This window comes from Tenrec ecaudatus, chromosome 16 (genome assembly GCF_050624435.1).
Source record: "Tenrec ecaudatus isolate mTenEca1 chromosome 16, mTenEca1.hap1, whole genome shotgun sequence".
Taxonomy (NCBI): domain Eukaryota; kingdom Metazoa; phylum Chordata; class Mammalia; order Afrosoricida; family Tenrecidae; genus Tenrec; species Tenrec ecaudatus.
The window spans coordinates 55698603-55715381 of NC_134545.1; the positions used below are offsets into that span (position 1 = coordinate 55698603).

Below are 16779 nucleotides of genomic sequence, written 5' to 3' on the forward strand. Positions count from 1 at the left end.
TGTGGGTTCCAAGACTAACTCCTACAAGAGGAGAAAGCCCCATGTTTCCCCTACATAGGAATTGGCATTTCACCTTTTGAAAATCATTAAAACCCATATATTTAGAAATGTTTAAATGCACAAAACAAGCAGGATGGTGTACAAAATCTCACATATCCTTTATGATTAATTAAGCTTTCCCAACAGCCAATGAATACATGCAAGCTACTGCTTCAATCCAAGCACTATGCTCTTTCCCAAGGGACTTTGTTTTTTTAGGATTTTCCCACGCAATATAAAAGAGGGCTTCAGAAAATTTCTAGGAAACACAAAAACAGCATTTTCAATTCCATGAAGCTCCCAATGTTATTTTATTAGTAAACACCTAAGTAAATTAACACTCTTGTTGTTCTCAATTACTTTGAGTCATGTTTGATTCATGGGAACTCCATGTGTGCAGATTAGAGCGTCTCTGGTGAGTTGTCAGGTTTTGGTATGTGCTTTTGCAACTCTGCATTGGCCTTCTGCAAGCAGATAACCAGATCCATCACAGGAGACACCTCTGAGTGTGTGTCAAGTTTTGTAAAAGGCACGTGCATCAGTATCTATAGTCAGTGTTACTATGCCCGTCATAATATTGTACTTTTTAAAATCCAGTTCTGTCTGTTGAAGACTCTCCAAATTGATACCAGTGTCTGAAAGGCCTGGAACCCAGGCTCTCTATTTTAATTCAAGTATAGTGTTTGTCTCACCACAGTGCCTATGTGTTGCCATTCTATTTTAAAATTATTCATGTCTTCACTACATGTAACAGAAATTCTTTCCTGTTTCTGGTAAATCAAAGACTTACCATTCACTTTAGAAATTTTGGTAAATTTTGGTAAAATTTTAGCTCACACACGTTGTTCAGAATTCAGATCCGAATCTGAATTTGAAATGGCATAATTGCAATTATTCACTTCTTTTTCGTTGTTGCAAGTAATCCAATCAACAACCCCCAAATCCACTACATGAAGCAAATTCCACCTCAGAATAACCCTACATAGGGTTTCTTAACTGTACATCTTTATGGGAAAGGAGAGTCCCACTTCTTTCCCAACTCACAGAACCATCAAGGAGGATCTTAAATCAATAAACAGGGAAGCAGTTTCTCATGGTGATTATTCAGCCCTCCAAAAAATGATTTTGATAATATGCTGTAGGAGCCTATATTAAGACATTCATTGTTTTGAGCTGTAATTTTCTCTAAAGAGTAAGTTGACTCCAGGGTATCAACTTAGGAACACTGTGCCAGAAGCATTTCTTAGGCTACTCCAACACTTGTCATAATAATATGGTGCTTCTTTTAATAATTGTTGATTGGCAGGTCTCATTTTGATAAATTTTTAATACAGACTCACATGAAATAACGTGTCGACATTATTGGCCCTGTACTAGTAGCTCTGCTGTGAAGGAAATTAAAAATTATGACGTGCATGTTACTTATGAAATTCTATGTGGGCAAGGTAAAATTCTATTAATAGAGAAAATGATTTTGTGACTTTGTTCTTTCAAGATGTATAGCAGAGTGTCAATGGGATCAGCGAACAGGCATAAAAGACCCAGAACAAAAAAAATCATATCAATGTGAATGAGAGGGGAGTGTGGAGTGGAGACCCAAAGCCCATCTGTAGACATTTGAACATCCCCTTACAGAAGGATCACAAGGAAGAGATGAGCCAGTCAGGGTGCAGTATAGCACCAATGAAACATACCGCTTTCCTATAGTTCTTTAATGCTTCCCACTCCCACTATCATGATCTCAATTTGACATTACATGCCAGCTAGACCAGAGCATGTACATGAGTACAGGTAAGAGCTGGAAACACAGGGAATCCAGGACAGACAAACCTCTCAGGGCCAGTAATGAGAGTAGTGATTCCAGGAGGGAAAGGGAAGATGAGGGAAAACAGGGAACCAATCACAATGACATACATATAACCCCCTCCCTGGGGGACAGACTACAGCAAAATGGATGAAGGGAGACATTGGTCAGTGTAAAACAGCAACAGCAGGATTACTGGCTAGTTGGGATATATTCAAGTTCATCAGAACACAGTGGTGAAGAAATTTCTTACCAATGTGGAATGAGTGTGTAGAAGGCATGATCAATTGCATCTAAAGGGGAATCCAGGAAGCTAGCAAAAGAGCAAAGCCACAGATTTCTCTATTTTTCTGCTTTCACTATTATTTCCACCTATTACTCTCAAATCATTTCTGCCTAAACTTGTAAAGTCCCCAGCAATTTCTACCTGGTAAAACAAAAGGCAAATAAAGCCTCAGCACCCATACTCAAAAAGCAAACAACAAACACGATATACAACTTGTACGGCATGTATTTATGATAGCTTTTCAAAACAATTCAAATCACACAAAGACATTTTCCCCCTGCACTCTTGGAGAGACTTTACTTTTTACAAATCTACTTATTAAAAAATTTCCTTTTCAGTCATCAATAAATGATGCTTTGGATAGTTCTCATCTACCCATAACTAAAATGTTGCCTGAATTGCCTAGTTTTTATAGGCTCTTAGGCACAGGCAGCAGGACTTGAGCTCAGTGTATTACCATGCAGGGTCTCTATGAGTAAGGACGGATCTGATGGCAGGGAGTTTGGGTTTTGCCATTAAGCAGAAAGTAGCTCCAATTCACCTTGTGTTACAATAGTGACAGCACCGATTGACTTCCTTAACTCCACTTGACTCCATTCAAACAGGTTCATTGATGGGCTTGAAATGGTCTATGAGCGAGAGGTTTCCTTTTTCCCTAAATGTGACATAACCTCAAGAAAAGTTCAATGCCAAAATAGGCCTAGACACATCTGTTTTGTACCTGTCTTGTGGCTGGAGAACCTTTGGATGACAAGGCATCAGCTTGTCTTTTTTTTTTTTTTTTTATGAGTACAATAGAAATTTCAACTAAGTCAAGCTGAAAATGTCCTCGTTGATAAAGCACCCTTTAAACAACATTTTCAAAAAGGATGTATTTTGCACTCCTGCCAAAATGCAATTACATGCACAATTGCACAGACAAATTCACGGGAATATTTTCATAAGAGTAATTTACGGTAAACACCAAGCACAATTAGAAACTGAGACTTTTCTCCCATGCACTCATCTGACTAAAAGAATAGCTAGAGACTTCAGAAGAGCCAGCACCGTCGCTGCCAATCAGTTTCTGGCTACCCTCGATGTATTTGGATACACCTACCCATTGACCTAATTGATCCACTGAGCATTTAAAAATTGATGCCCATGATATCATCGCAACATAAAAGAATGTAGAAAAATGCATGCCAAAGAAATGTAGGAAAATCATACCGAAAATGTGTACCAAATTCATACCAGATAGTTCAAACATGCATGCCAGAATCTGAACTAAATTAATGTATTTTAAAAAGGATCTTCAGATATATCAACTTCAGAGACATTTCTTCTTGGAGGAAACACATTCAGCAGAGATACTAAGGACTATGTGTGCAATCTCTTGCCTCCTAGTAAAAATTTACTTTAAGCCACAGCTGAAAAATGAGTCACGCATTCATTCATTCTGAAGATTTACTGGTTGTAGTTGGATGACCCACCAGTATTTCATATCCATTTCCTCTGATGCGTTTTTGTAAGAATTTAAAATTTAGCACATTTTGTATAAAATATTTGTCTCAGAGTCTAAAATTAAAATATTACTCAGCATCATTGTTGTTGTTGTGAGGTGCCAGCCAGTCCCTTCTGACTCAGAGAAACATTTGTGTGAAAGAATAGAACATTGCTTTGTCCTGGGCCATCATTAAAATGTTACGTTTGTGCCCATTGTTGAAGCCATTGTGTCAATCAGTCTCCGTGAGAGTTTCTCTCGCTTTCACTGACCATCCACTTTACCAAGCAGGATGTGTTTTTCCCAGGGACTGATCTCTCCTGATAGCATGTGCAAAGCATGTTAGACAAGTCTCAGCATTCTTTCTTTTAAGGATCATTCTGGCTGTATATCTTTCTGGTATCCCATAATACTGTCAGTAATCTTTGCTAACACCATAACTCTAATATATTCATTCTTCTTATTCATTGTGCAGTCCCATATGCAGTTGAGGTGAGGTGTTGTGGTAGGACTTTGCTCGATGCTCATCCTCATGAAGATATCAGTGAAGATGTGAGTGCTATATCAAGGTGTGGTGAAGAAGTAGATGGTGCATGGCTATCAGAAATAAAATAGGACCTGAGGTTTTAAAACAAGCAGCCATCTAAATGAGTGGACTAAGTTCACATGGAAGAAGCACACCAGTCTATGTGATCCAATGGTTGTACATAGTAAAATCCAAATCTGAGAGAATGGTGTCAGCTTAATTTGTGAATACCCAGTTTGTGGAAGGCTATGGAGAACAATGGAAGTCCAAAATCCATCTGTAGGTTCCCCACATGGATGAAATCCCTGGTAAATCCACTCTGAACATAGGCAAGGGATGTAAATAGTCTTGCTATCACACAAAGAGCTTTGTAAAATTGAGTATGGAAAATGTAGCTAGGTTAAAAGACAATACCGTATCATTTTATTTCCTTTTTGGCACATTTGAAAGTTGTCTCAATTTTTAACATTTTCTACTTTCTTTTCCATTGGGGTAATTCTATGTTTTATCTAGTTATTATTGTTTGTTTTGTGCTTGTTTCCTGTTTGTGTTCTTTGTGATTTTCTGTACATAAAATGCAGGATACATAGATACATAACTATATTAATAATTGTCTAGAGGCATGGAAGGGGAGGATAGAGGACAAAGCTAACAATAATAAATATGAACAAAAAGAAAATATTCTGAAGTTGATTTTGCTGGTGGTTGCATAAATCTTATTATGATTGAAAAATTAAAAAATATATATGAAGTATGTCATTAATTGTTTTTAGATATATGTCATTAATTGTTTTTAGATATATGTCATTAATTGTTTTTAGATATGTCATTAATTGTTTTTACATATATGTCATTAATTGTTTTTAGATACAAAGAAATTATTATAGTATATTAAGGTGAGTTTTCTAGTAAAACAAAACCAAGTATACTCAAATATGTATAAGAAAGAAATTTCTATCAAGGCAGTGACCCAGTACAATTTGAGTTGTACTGGGCCCCATCAACCCAGTTGGATGATAAAGTTGTTGGCTGATGAAACAGGAAAACAAGGTGGAAATCAGGGTGATCACAGGCTGTTGGTGAAGAGACATGTGGGTCCCAAGTCAGCCGGAAGAGGGTAGCTCCCAAGGATGGCAGGCCAGATAGAGCAACTCGGAGACAGACACAAAATCCAAGCAAGAAAGAAAACAAAGGGTCATGAGAAAGAAGTTAACCATTTTCTCTCATAATTAGGCCCCAAGGCAGTGTCATTAGGCTGTGATCCGATGGTTAGTACATAATCTACCCCTATCTTCACGCAGGTGCAACTAGTTTACATAACATTGAACCATCACACATGGCTTAGGTCAGATGCACTTTAGAACTCAATATGAGGTCTTTGCTCTTTAATATATTACAGAAGTCTTCTGCAGTAGACTTGCCCAATGTAATATGCTGTTTGATTTCTTGATTGCTTTTTACATGAGAGCTAATTATGGATCCAAATAAAATGAAATTCTAATTTCAATCCTTTCTGTTTAACATGATATTGAGTATTCATTCACTTAGGAGGATTTTTCCTTTTTCCACATTGAGTTGCAATCTGTTCTGAAGGCTGCAGTCTTTGATGTTCATTGACAGTGCCCTAAATCCTTACTTTCAGCAAGTAAGATTTGTTATCAACATATTACAGTTTGTTAATGAATCTCCCTCCATAGTTTCCTTCATATAAACCAGTTTCTTAAATTATTTTCTCAGCACATAGATTGATTAAGTATGGCAAAATTCAACAACTCTGACACCTAGCTTTCCTGATTTTAAAACACTGAGTACCCACTTGTTCTCCTAGAAAAACTTACTCTTGGTTCATTTGGTGTTCTGAAATTCCAGTTCTTACCAATAGTTTGTATGACCCAGACAGTCAAATGCTTTTGCACAGTCATCAAAACACAAATAAATATCACACACAGGGAACAGGTTTCGGTGGAACTTCCAGATAAAGAAAGATTATGAAAAGTGAATAGGCTGTCTACATCTAAGGAACTGGTCATGGAAAATCTCATGGACAGAATCAAAATATTGTCATATACTGAGAACCTCACAAAAATAAGCAGACAGTTCTCACAGACCATACCAGAAGATAATCCTATCTGGTTGTCATGCACTCAAAATATGACAAGATACAAAATACAACAAGAGATGCCGTCTCAAAGCCCATTTGGCTGCAATGAGGTGGATGGAGTAAAGCTTCGGTGAGAGTCGTATTCCAGCCTTCATTTGCACATGGGCATGGCTCAAAATGAGAAGAGATGGCTCCAAACATGATAACTGAACCTTGGAATGCAAGAACTATGAATCTAGAAAAACTGAAAGGCCTCAAAAATGAAATGGGGTGCATAAAACTTGGAATCCTAAGCATTGGTGAAATGAAATGGATAGGCATTGGCCATTTTAGATCAGTAACTCATATACTGTACATACTCGCGTATAAGCCAACCCAAATATCAGCCAAGGCACCTAATTTTACCACAAAAACTGCATAAAAATTTTGCTGAAAAACTTGGCTTATACTTGAGTAAATAGGGTAATATACTATGTTGCGAATGTAACAATAAAAAGGAATGGCATTGAATTCTTAATCAAAAACAACATTTCATAATATACCTTGAATTTACAATGTTGTCTGTGATAGAATTATATCTATATGCATTTAAGGAAACACAATCCATACTACTATTATTCAACCACCAAAGCTAGTGTTGAAGAAATTGAAGTCTATTAACATCGTTAGCATGCAATTGATCAAACATGCAATCAAGATACATTGATAATGCCTGGTGATTGGAATGAAAAATTTGGAAACTAAAAGGAATGAACAGTAGTTGAAAAATATGGCCGTGCTAATAAGGAAGAAGCCAGAGATAGCATGATAGAATATTTCAAGACATCTTCATCATAAATACATTTTTCTTAAACAGCATAAACGGGTGACTATACAAGTGAATTTCTCCCGATATATATAAAACAGAGAAGTCAAATTGGCTACATGGGTAGAAGAGGTGATGGAGAAGCTCAATATTAGCAGGAAAAATAAAGCCTAGGGTTGATTGCAGGACAGCATAGGTAGCATATGAGCAAGAAGCAGTGGTGTGAAGGAAGAAGTTCAAGCTGCAACAGCAGGACCCCAGGAATTGATGGACTATCAAATGAAATGTTTCAACAAGTTAGTTGCTGAAGCCCTGGATGCACTCACTTGCATATGCCAGGACATTTGAAAGGCTTAATCAAATGATAGGAAGAGCTTCTTATTTGTAACAATTCCAAAGAAGTTGACTGAATAGAATTCTTACATAATAGAACAATATTATGAATATCACATTCAAGTAAAATTTTGCAGATCATACAACAAAGGTTACAGCAGTACACTGTCAGTTGGAGTCAGAAGAGGGTGTGGAATAAGGAATATCCTTACTGATGTCAAATGGATCTTGGTTCAAAACAGATACTACCAGATAGATGTTTACTTGTGTTTTATTGAAAATACCCAGGCATTAAACTGTGTGGATTACAACATACTATGGACAGCCTTGAGAAGAATGGGAATTCCAGAACACCTGATTGTTCTCATGCAGAACTTGTATGTGGATCAAGAAGCAGTTGTGCAAACAGAACAGGGGAATATTGCATGGATTAAAATAAGAAAGGTGTGCATCAGTGTTGTATCCTCTCACCATACTCATTCAATGTATATGTTGAACAAGTGATCAAAGAAGATGGACAATATGAAGAAGGATGTGCCATACAGTATGGAAAGACTTTTATTAACAAAATTATGCACAGGACACAATCTTGATGGGTGAAAGTGAGGAGGTCTTGAAGCACTGACTAAGGAAGGTCATGTATTGCTGTCTTCAGTCAGAATTACAACTCAATATCAAAAAGACCAAAATCTTTACAACTGGACCAATAGGTAACACCATCACAAATGGAGAAATGGTTGAAGTTGTTAAGGGCTTTTTTCTTACTTGGATCCACAATCAATGCTCATGGAAGCAGCAGTCAAGTGAGTCAAAGATTACTAGTTTTAATCTGAGCATCATCGACTGCATAGTTTGTTTTTGACCATGTTTTTCACTGTAGGAGTAGATCCCATTACTTTAGAGGTAGGCCAAATAGACAATAGTCATTGTATTTGATATAGGAACAATTGGCTTCTCTTCTCTAAATATACTATATTCATCTTTGCAAAAACCCTTTCTGCTTCTGCTGAACTTAGAATTGTTCTGACCATATTTTTAGCTCTTTGAACATTTTCAATAATTACATATTTGACTCCTAATATCTCATGGGAATTTGGAGCAAAACACAAAGCTAAGATCAATGACTCTATGTCACTCTTTAGTTGTTTGGAACTTTTCCTCTTTCTGTTATATATTTTATCATTGAAGTAACAAATGAAAGGGAATAAAAATGTAGTATTTCATCAAAAACATGAGTTTATGAAATGCATGAATAAATATTACAGACATAGTTGCATCCAAATTTTAGACTTATGGATGGTATATTCTAACATTACTATGGGGAAATGTAGTACAGTTTTGTATAGATGAATATTAAAAAAGAGTAAGGAATGTAAATGAGTGATGTCCGCATTGAGAGAACCCTGTTTACAAGTGCCATTTTAACAACCAGTTTGTCAAATTCAACAAAAATTAGGTATGGCTCCTGCTGAACCACTGGGAACTGACTGAATCACAGCACTAGTTCAAGTGTAGGAACAATTGTTAGGATTGAGCAGAGCCAGGCAGGGCTTCATTCTGTTTTCCATACAGTCATTGTGGGTCAGAACCAACTGAATGGCACCTCACAGCAACAACAAGTCCAGGGGGAAGCAGAAGAAAATTAAAACAAGTTTAGAAGAGGTACAATATGAACTTGAGTCTATTCCATCTCTATTTCCAGAACAGCTCAAGAACAGTTTTGACACACTGAATACTGATGGCAGAAAACCTAAAGTGTTGTGGGGTAACATCAAGAACATCATACATTAAGTTAGTAACAGGTCATTAAAAAGACAAGAAAGAGAGACCATCTCAGAGAGGAGGAGTCAAGATGTGTCCAAGCAGAATTATCTGCCCAGTGCTCCCATTGTAAAATCAGAAAATTGAGAGGCAAGGAGGACACTATTGGGAGGCTAGGTTCTGAAATAGAGAGTCACTGTACAAGGGTCTGGTTCAGACCTCTTCCAATGAGTTTTGCCCACTGAGTGATCCAAGAACTCTCTGAAATGCTCTAAGTTCACTGCATAATTATTTGCTAATCCCTCTTCAAGTCCAGCAGGAGATGACATCTCTTCCTGCTCCCAAGATCTAAGATCCACGATGTGCAGAAATTTCTCCAAACTGCTGTTTAAATGTGGTCATAATCCCAGGCTCATGGAGAGCCTCCAAGAATGAGCCACATACCTCACATAGTAGTTCCCCTCTCTGCTATCCCTTACCCCCTGCATTCTAAGGTTTCTATCTCACCTCCCCCCAGCCAGGAACAGTGTGACTACATTGGCCATCTCCTTTCCACCTCTCCCCAGTTTCCGTACATGCCAGTGTGGGTAATGATATATAACTGGATACTAATTTGCAGCAATTGAAGAGTCTGTGGGATATTTACTGTGACAGAACATAGCTCCCCTGAATACAGCCCTCAGAGCTGCGCAGGAGAGAGAACTGGGAGTGACACAGGATAAATATGGGGGAGAATTCAGATCCAGTCATCCTCAAACTCACTCAGCTAATCTGGTCCTCCTTCCCTGGGGGTTGGGGTTAGGGACAGGGCAATGCAGCACAGCCCCCCTACCAGGACAACCAACAAGCCCATTATTTAAATAACAGAATTAAAGATGCTTTCTATCCCAGGCTGTGTTCCTTTTTGTAACTTTAAATGTAAGCTCCCAGAAACCTGGTCCATCAGCATAGCATTAACATAAAAAGCCAGGCAGAACACTGATCCCCAGTGCACAGCCTAGGTTTTTAACATAACAAAATAAGAAAATCCAGCAGGTTTTGAAGCCACAGCCTACATCAAAAACTGCCTCTACCAGTTTTGAGGTCCACAGAGAGTCTTTGAAAGACAAAATAGAGGCCAGACAGTCCAGAGCAGACCTGTCACTATGGTGCAGGCCCATCTCAACCCAGCCTAGTGGCATTCCTATAGTCACTGGTCTCAGTTCCCCATTCAACGCCCCCCACCACTGCTGGCCAGAGTTGCTGTGGTGCCGCCCTGTCTATACAGTAGTCCAACCCACCACCATAGTAGGGCACAGGTAGTCCCCCAAACCACTCTCACAAGTTCATAGAGAAAAACGTTCAGGGCCTCTTGGTCTCCAGGAGATATGGCTCAGAGTTCTTCCAAAACAACACGCAGACAGCATTATACCTCAACACCCTCAACAAGAAAAACAAAATGTAACAGTAGAGTGAATCCTAAACCTAAGAACACTTATAAAAGAAACAGACGTTGATCTACCACAAAAAAAGAGAAATCTTCAGAAGGCTACTTGGAGTAATACAGGGTATGAAGGAAGCAACACAAATAAGGACACAATGATAGAGGAGATGCAGTCCACAATAGAGGGGATGAAGTTCACACACCAAAGTGAAATACAAGAACTAATGGAAGAGGTAACAGAAGTGAAAAAATAAGAAAATGGACCTCACCAAAAGACTAGATGAGGCTCAGAATCATGCCAGCTATCTACAAGTGGGAAAAGCAGTCAAACGAGATAAGCAACGTGATGGAAGACAACCTGAGCACAATGACAAATGCTATGAAGAGGAACAATGTTTGAATAATTGGTCTACCAACAAAATAGAGGAATTAACAACTAAAGTAGCGAGGAAATTCCTGGAAGCAAACTTCCCCACCTTAATGAATGATAATGAGAAATTCATTCAGGAAGCAGAGGACACCAATTAGACTATTCCTCAGGAAGAACTCACCAAGGTACATAATACTTAAATTATCCAGCTTTGAAGAAAAATTTAAGAGCAGCAAGAATAAAAAAGGCAGTGCTCAGGTAAGAAAATGCTCAGACCTATCAGGAGATATCATGAAGAGGAGGAGAGAGTGGAGATACATCTTTTGAAAGCTGAAGGAAAAAGATGCCAACTTGAGAATCATTTCTGCCAAACTGTCTGTTAAGATGGATGGTTAGGTAACAGTCTTCCTGGAAAAAGAAAAACTCAAATAATATACCACAAGATACACAACCCTGTGAATAAACCTTGCCACATCACTGTGATCAGAATACCAACATCCATCAAGCACAAGCAGGAATGGAAGGAAATTTTCTCATGCTAATACAAGTTATTTATGAAAGCCAACATCATAGTCAATGGAGAAAGAAAACAATCCCACTGAAAAAGAGGACTAGACCTTTGTCCCCATTTCTGTTCAACGTGCCACTGGAGGTCCTAGCTAACAACATAATACAATGGAAGGACATTAACGGTATCCATCTGGGAGAGGAAGAGTTGAAACTATCCCTAATTGCAGATGACATGGTTTGAAAACTGCAAAAGCTCCACAACAGGAGTACTGGTGACAACAGAGAAATATAGAAGAGTGGCAGGATAAAAGATCAACCAACAGAATTCCATTGGATTGAAATATACATCGGATAATACCATGGAAGAGGAGATCAAGAAGATGGTACCCTACACAATAGTCAAGAACAAATTGAAATATCTAGGGATATATCTAACCAAAAAAATAAAAGACTTAGACAAGTACTGTGTATACTCATGTTTAAGCCAAGTTTTTCAACACCTTTTTAAATATAGTTTTTGTGGTAAAATTAGGTGCCTCAGCTTATGTTTGGGTTAGCTTATACTCGAGTATATATGGTAAAACTACAGAACACTTCCACAGATGGAAGAATATCCCATGCTCGTGGTTTTGAAGACTCAATATAGTAAAGAAGTCAATCTTACCCAAGACGCTATATAAGTTTGATGCAATCCCAATTGAAATATCAACAACCTTCTTCAAAGAATTGGAAAAACTGACCACCAATTTCATATGGAAAGGGAAGAATCTCAGAATTAGCAGAGAACTGCTCAAGAAGAAAGACAAAGTCAAAGGCTCGCTTTACTAGACTTTAAAACCTATTTCACAGTCACAGTAGTCAAAACAGCATGATACTGGAATAATGAAAGATATTCAGGCCAGTGGAAAAGAACAGAAAGCCCAGAAAGAAAACCATCAGCATATAGCAAAGTGATCTTCTGCAAGGGTCCAAAAAGTTTCAAGTGGATGGTGGCTGCCCTCTTTAACAAGTAGTGCTGAAAACAATGGATATCCACAAGTAGGAAAATGAAACAAGACACTTACCTCACCCTATGCAAAAGAACCTTGGTGCAGGGAATACATAAACTAACTGAAATAGGGAAGGATACACGCACAGATGATGCTGAAATTGACAAGTGGGATATACTAAGAATAAAGCCTGTGTGCATTGAAAGACTTCACCAAGAGAGTAACAAAAAAATTCACAGACTGGGAAAGGATTTTTAGCAACGACAAAACAGACAAAGGGCGTATTACTAAAATCTATAATACCCTCCTAGCCTCAAAATTAAGAAAACAGTTAACCCTTTGAGGAAGTGGGTAAAAGACCTGAACAGAAGTTTCACTAGGGAGGAGATATGAATGGCCAATAAACATATGAGAAAATACATCCGATCATTAACCATCAGAAAAATGAAAATTAACACAACCATGAGATACCACCTAACACCTTGATGATATCCCAAATCAGAAAATTAGATAGCAACAAATGTTGCGGGGGATTGGTGAGATAGGAACTCTTATCTACTTCTGGTGGTCTTGTAGATACATACAGTCACTGTGCAGAGCGATCTGTCCATATTTAAAGCGAATGGAAACTGAGTTACTTTATGACCCAGCAATCCAGGCATATACCAGAAGAGGTAATAAATAGAACATGACCAGTTGTCCTCAATCCAGTATTTATTGCAGCATAATTCACAATATCAAAGGATTGGAAACAACCTTTGTTGTTATAAATTTCCATTGATAGATGAGTGGATTAGAAAATTCTGGCACATTCATACCATGGTGTACTATGCACTCCTAAAAAAACACTGATGATCATATGAGGCACATTGTCTCATGGGAAGAGTCAGAGGAAATGATGCAAAGCAAAGTTAGCCAATCACAGAAGGACAAGTATAACATGAGCCCATTGAGGTAAGTATAATCAACACATTAGGTGTAGAAGAAAAGTCACTTATCTTACACTCTGCAGGTTGAGTTACAGGCATCAGGCAGGGACAAAACAAATCCAAGAATGTATATCATCTAAACACAAATAATGGGAAAGGGGGATGGAGCAAAAAAAAAAAAAGAGACCATGGCATTGGGGGAGGATGGCACTTATCCACCCAGGAAGAGACTATTGTTTTTGTCTCTGCAGAAATGGGAATGTGAGTGCAGACCCCACCACAGCATGCCCAACCTTGAGGGAAATGCAGCCATATGGAGTAACCCATGGACAGAGAGATCTGCATGTTCAGCCCCAATCAGAGCAAACAACTGACTGCCTCCCTAGAAATATGTGCTACAGATAAAACACTAAACCTACAGGTTGGGGAGAGGAGCTGACCTACTGCACATACATGATAGCAAACCAAGAAGAAAAAAAGGAGAGTGTGGGAGACCCCATATTAGCCCCCCAAGTTCTGAAGATAATGTCCCTGCATGGAACTGCTAAGGCACAAAGAGGCCTGTAGGCCAACAGCTTGAGACATGATGTCCCCTTGCTGCAGTATAGAACAGAGAACAATACTGCAGAGAACAATATTGGGGACACATGGGAGGGAGGGAGTCCATTATGATACCCCACCCCCAAAGTGAGCCAAACCAAGAAGGGAACATAACAAATCAGTAATGGAAGCAAATCAAAATCAAAAAGCCCCTGAGAAGCCCCCAAAATAGACTTCAGGCTAGGAGGGGCAGTTCATGGAACCCCCTAGGACCAGTGGGGATACAGACCTGGAATTATGTGTGCTTTTTCAGTTAATATTTTTCTTCATTTTTTTGTCTTTTGTTTTCTTTTTGTTTTATCTCTGTTATTGTTGTTTTGCCTACCTATATAAAATGAGCTTGGGAAGCAAGCGAGAGAAAAGCAATGGGACTGAAGGTTCCGGAGAGACTTGGAAGAGGATGATGTTGGGGAAGAGAGTGGTGAACAAACAACACCACAGACAGGGGAACAACTAGGGAATTAAAAGTCAACAGTGAGAAGGATGTAGAGATTCTACTGGTGTTGAAGCAACAGCAATCTAGCCGAGAGGAATTAGTACCCCTGATTTTGAGACAGGAGGAAGGTATAAGGATACAGAGGAAAGATCTAGGAACCAAAACTATGGCTAGAAGTATAAACATAGGTGTGTACATATAAAAATATTAATTCAGGCCCCCGCCGCGGGTCCTAGCAGCTCGGGCAGCGGGGGGCAGAGCGGCAGCGCCAGGCAATCCAGCGTCGAGAAGGCTCTCGGTGTCCTGCGGTCCAAAGGCGTCCTGCAAGCGCCCTCCCCACAGCCACGATGCCCAAGAGGAAGGTCAGCTCGGCCGAAGGGGCAGTGAAGGAGGAGCCCAAGAGGAGATCGGCGAGATTGTCAGCGAAACCTGCGCCGGCAAAAGTGGTGACGAAGCCCAAAAAGGCACCAGGAAAGGATAAATCTTCGGACAAAAAAGTGCAAGCAAAAGGGAAGAGAGGAGCAAAGGGAAGACAGGCTGAAGTAGCTGACCAAGAAGCTAAAGAAGATTCACCTGCGGAAAACGGAGAAACGAAAACGAGGAGAGCGCAGCCTCTGATGAAGCAGGAGAAAAAGAAGCCCAGTCTGATTCATGTTTGTCATGTCTCATCAGTGGGCCCTGTTACCTCCCTTCTTGTACAATCCAGAGGAATATTTTTATCAACTATTTTGTAAATGCAAGTTTTTTAGTAGCTCTAGAAACATTTTAAAGAAGGAAATCCCAATTCATCCCATTTTTTTAGTGTAAATGCTTTTTTTAAGATGTGAAATCATTTACTGGTTGCTTATTTTTTAGTACAACCAGAAAATAGTGGGATGTTAAATTGTGGGAAGATTTGACTGTCTTGGGTGTCAACATAACATTCCATGGGAAGGGGGGGAGTTTTTGTATCCCTAATACAAAACATTCTTAATGGCAATTTGGAGTCACTGTCATGCATTTGTATGACATGAACATTTAAAACTTTGTTTCCACATTTGTTCTCTTAATAGAACTGTGTCTGAAACCATTCTGCCATCATGGCTCTGGTCAGAAGTGTGCATTCTGTAACAGCTTTGGTCGTGGTAGTCTGGTGTTCCTGATCACTTTGTTACGTGCTGTGAAGGATTGAACATTTGAGTGTGTAGTGTGTGATATTGAATTGTGAATTAGTGGGATTTAAGATGTAAGTTTACCAGCATTTGAAGATAATGGTACTTGATTATCTCTTTTTTAAAATTTGCCTCTAAATTTAAAGCTGGAAAGTCACTGGAATTTAGAAACAAATTTTATCTACATGCCATTTTAGGATTTTCGTACATGCATTAAGGATTGTGTACAAATTGTTCATAATGTCTCTGTACTGATCTCAAAACAACCAATAAAATGCCAGTTACAAAAGAAAAAAATATTAATTCATAAAAATAGAGGTATTGGTTTATGAGCCTATATTTATATGACAATACATAGAGGAAGTAAATGGACTTTGGGCTTCTACTTAATCCCTCCCTCAATACAAGCACCCTTTGTTCTAACATTCTGTGATGCTCACCCTCCCGACACAATTGATTGCTGAAGACAAAATGGGTGCATAGCAAATGTGATGTAGAAAATTGATGATGTCTCACTATCAAAAGACATAGCATCTGGAAGTTAAATTAGCAGCAATTTAGCTGAAAAGTAACAAGCCCATATGGAATAAACACACCAGCCTGTGCGATCATGAGGTATTGACTGGATCAAGAAATAGACACCAATTGACTCAAAATCAAAGCCCAACCCCCCCCCCTCCCAAAATCCATAACATATTGTTGAGAAAGAGGCCGGTCACAGAAGAGACCCAAATCCCATCTGTGAACAATAGGACATCCCCTCACAGAAGGGTCATAAGGAAGGGAAGAGTCAACCAGGGCACAGTATAGCACCACCGAAACACACACTATTCCTCTGCTTCTTTGAGGCTTTCTCTCCCCCTTCTATCATGACTGCAGCTCTACCTCTCAGTTCTGGCTAAACTGGAGCATATACTCTCTGACAGATATGAGCTCACAACACATGGAATCCAGGTCAGATAAACCTTTCAGAATAGCAATGGGAGCAGAGATACCAGGAGGAGAGCAGGAACGTGGGGGGAAAAGGGGAGGAAGGAAGAACCAATCTCCATGATCAATGCAAACCCCACCCACAGCGGGAGAAAAATCAACAGAAACATGGGTGAAGGGACACAGCGGTTGATGTAAGATATGAAAATAATAATAATTTGTAATTTATCAAGGGGTCACCAGGGTGGGTGGGTTGGTTTAGGAGGGTAAAAAGAAAAGCTGATACCAAGGGCTGAAATAGAA

At 39.0% G+C, this 16779-nt stretch overlaps 1 pseudogene; it reads left to right on the forward strand.

Moving 5' to 3' along the window:
- The first annotated feature begins 14736 nt into the window (after window positions 1–14736).
- On the forward strand, window positions 14737–15388 carry LOC142429085 (non-histone chromosomal protein HMG-14 pseudogene; annotated as a pseudogene).
- The last annotated feature ends 1391 nt before the right edge of the window (window positions 15389–16779 follow it).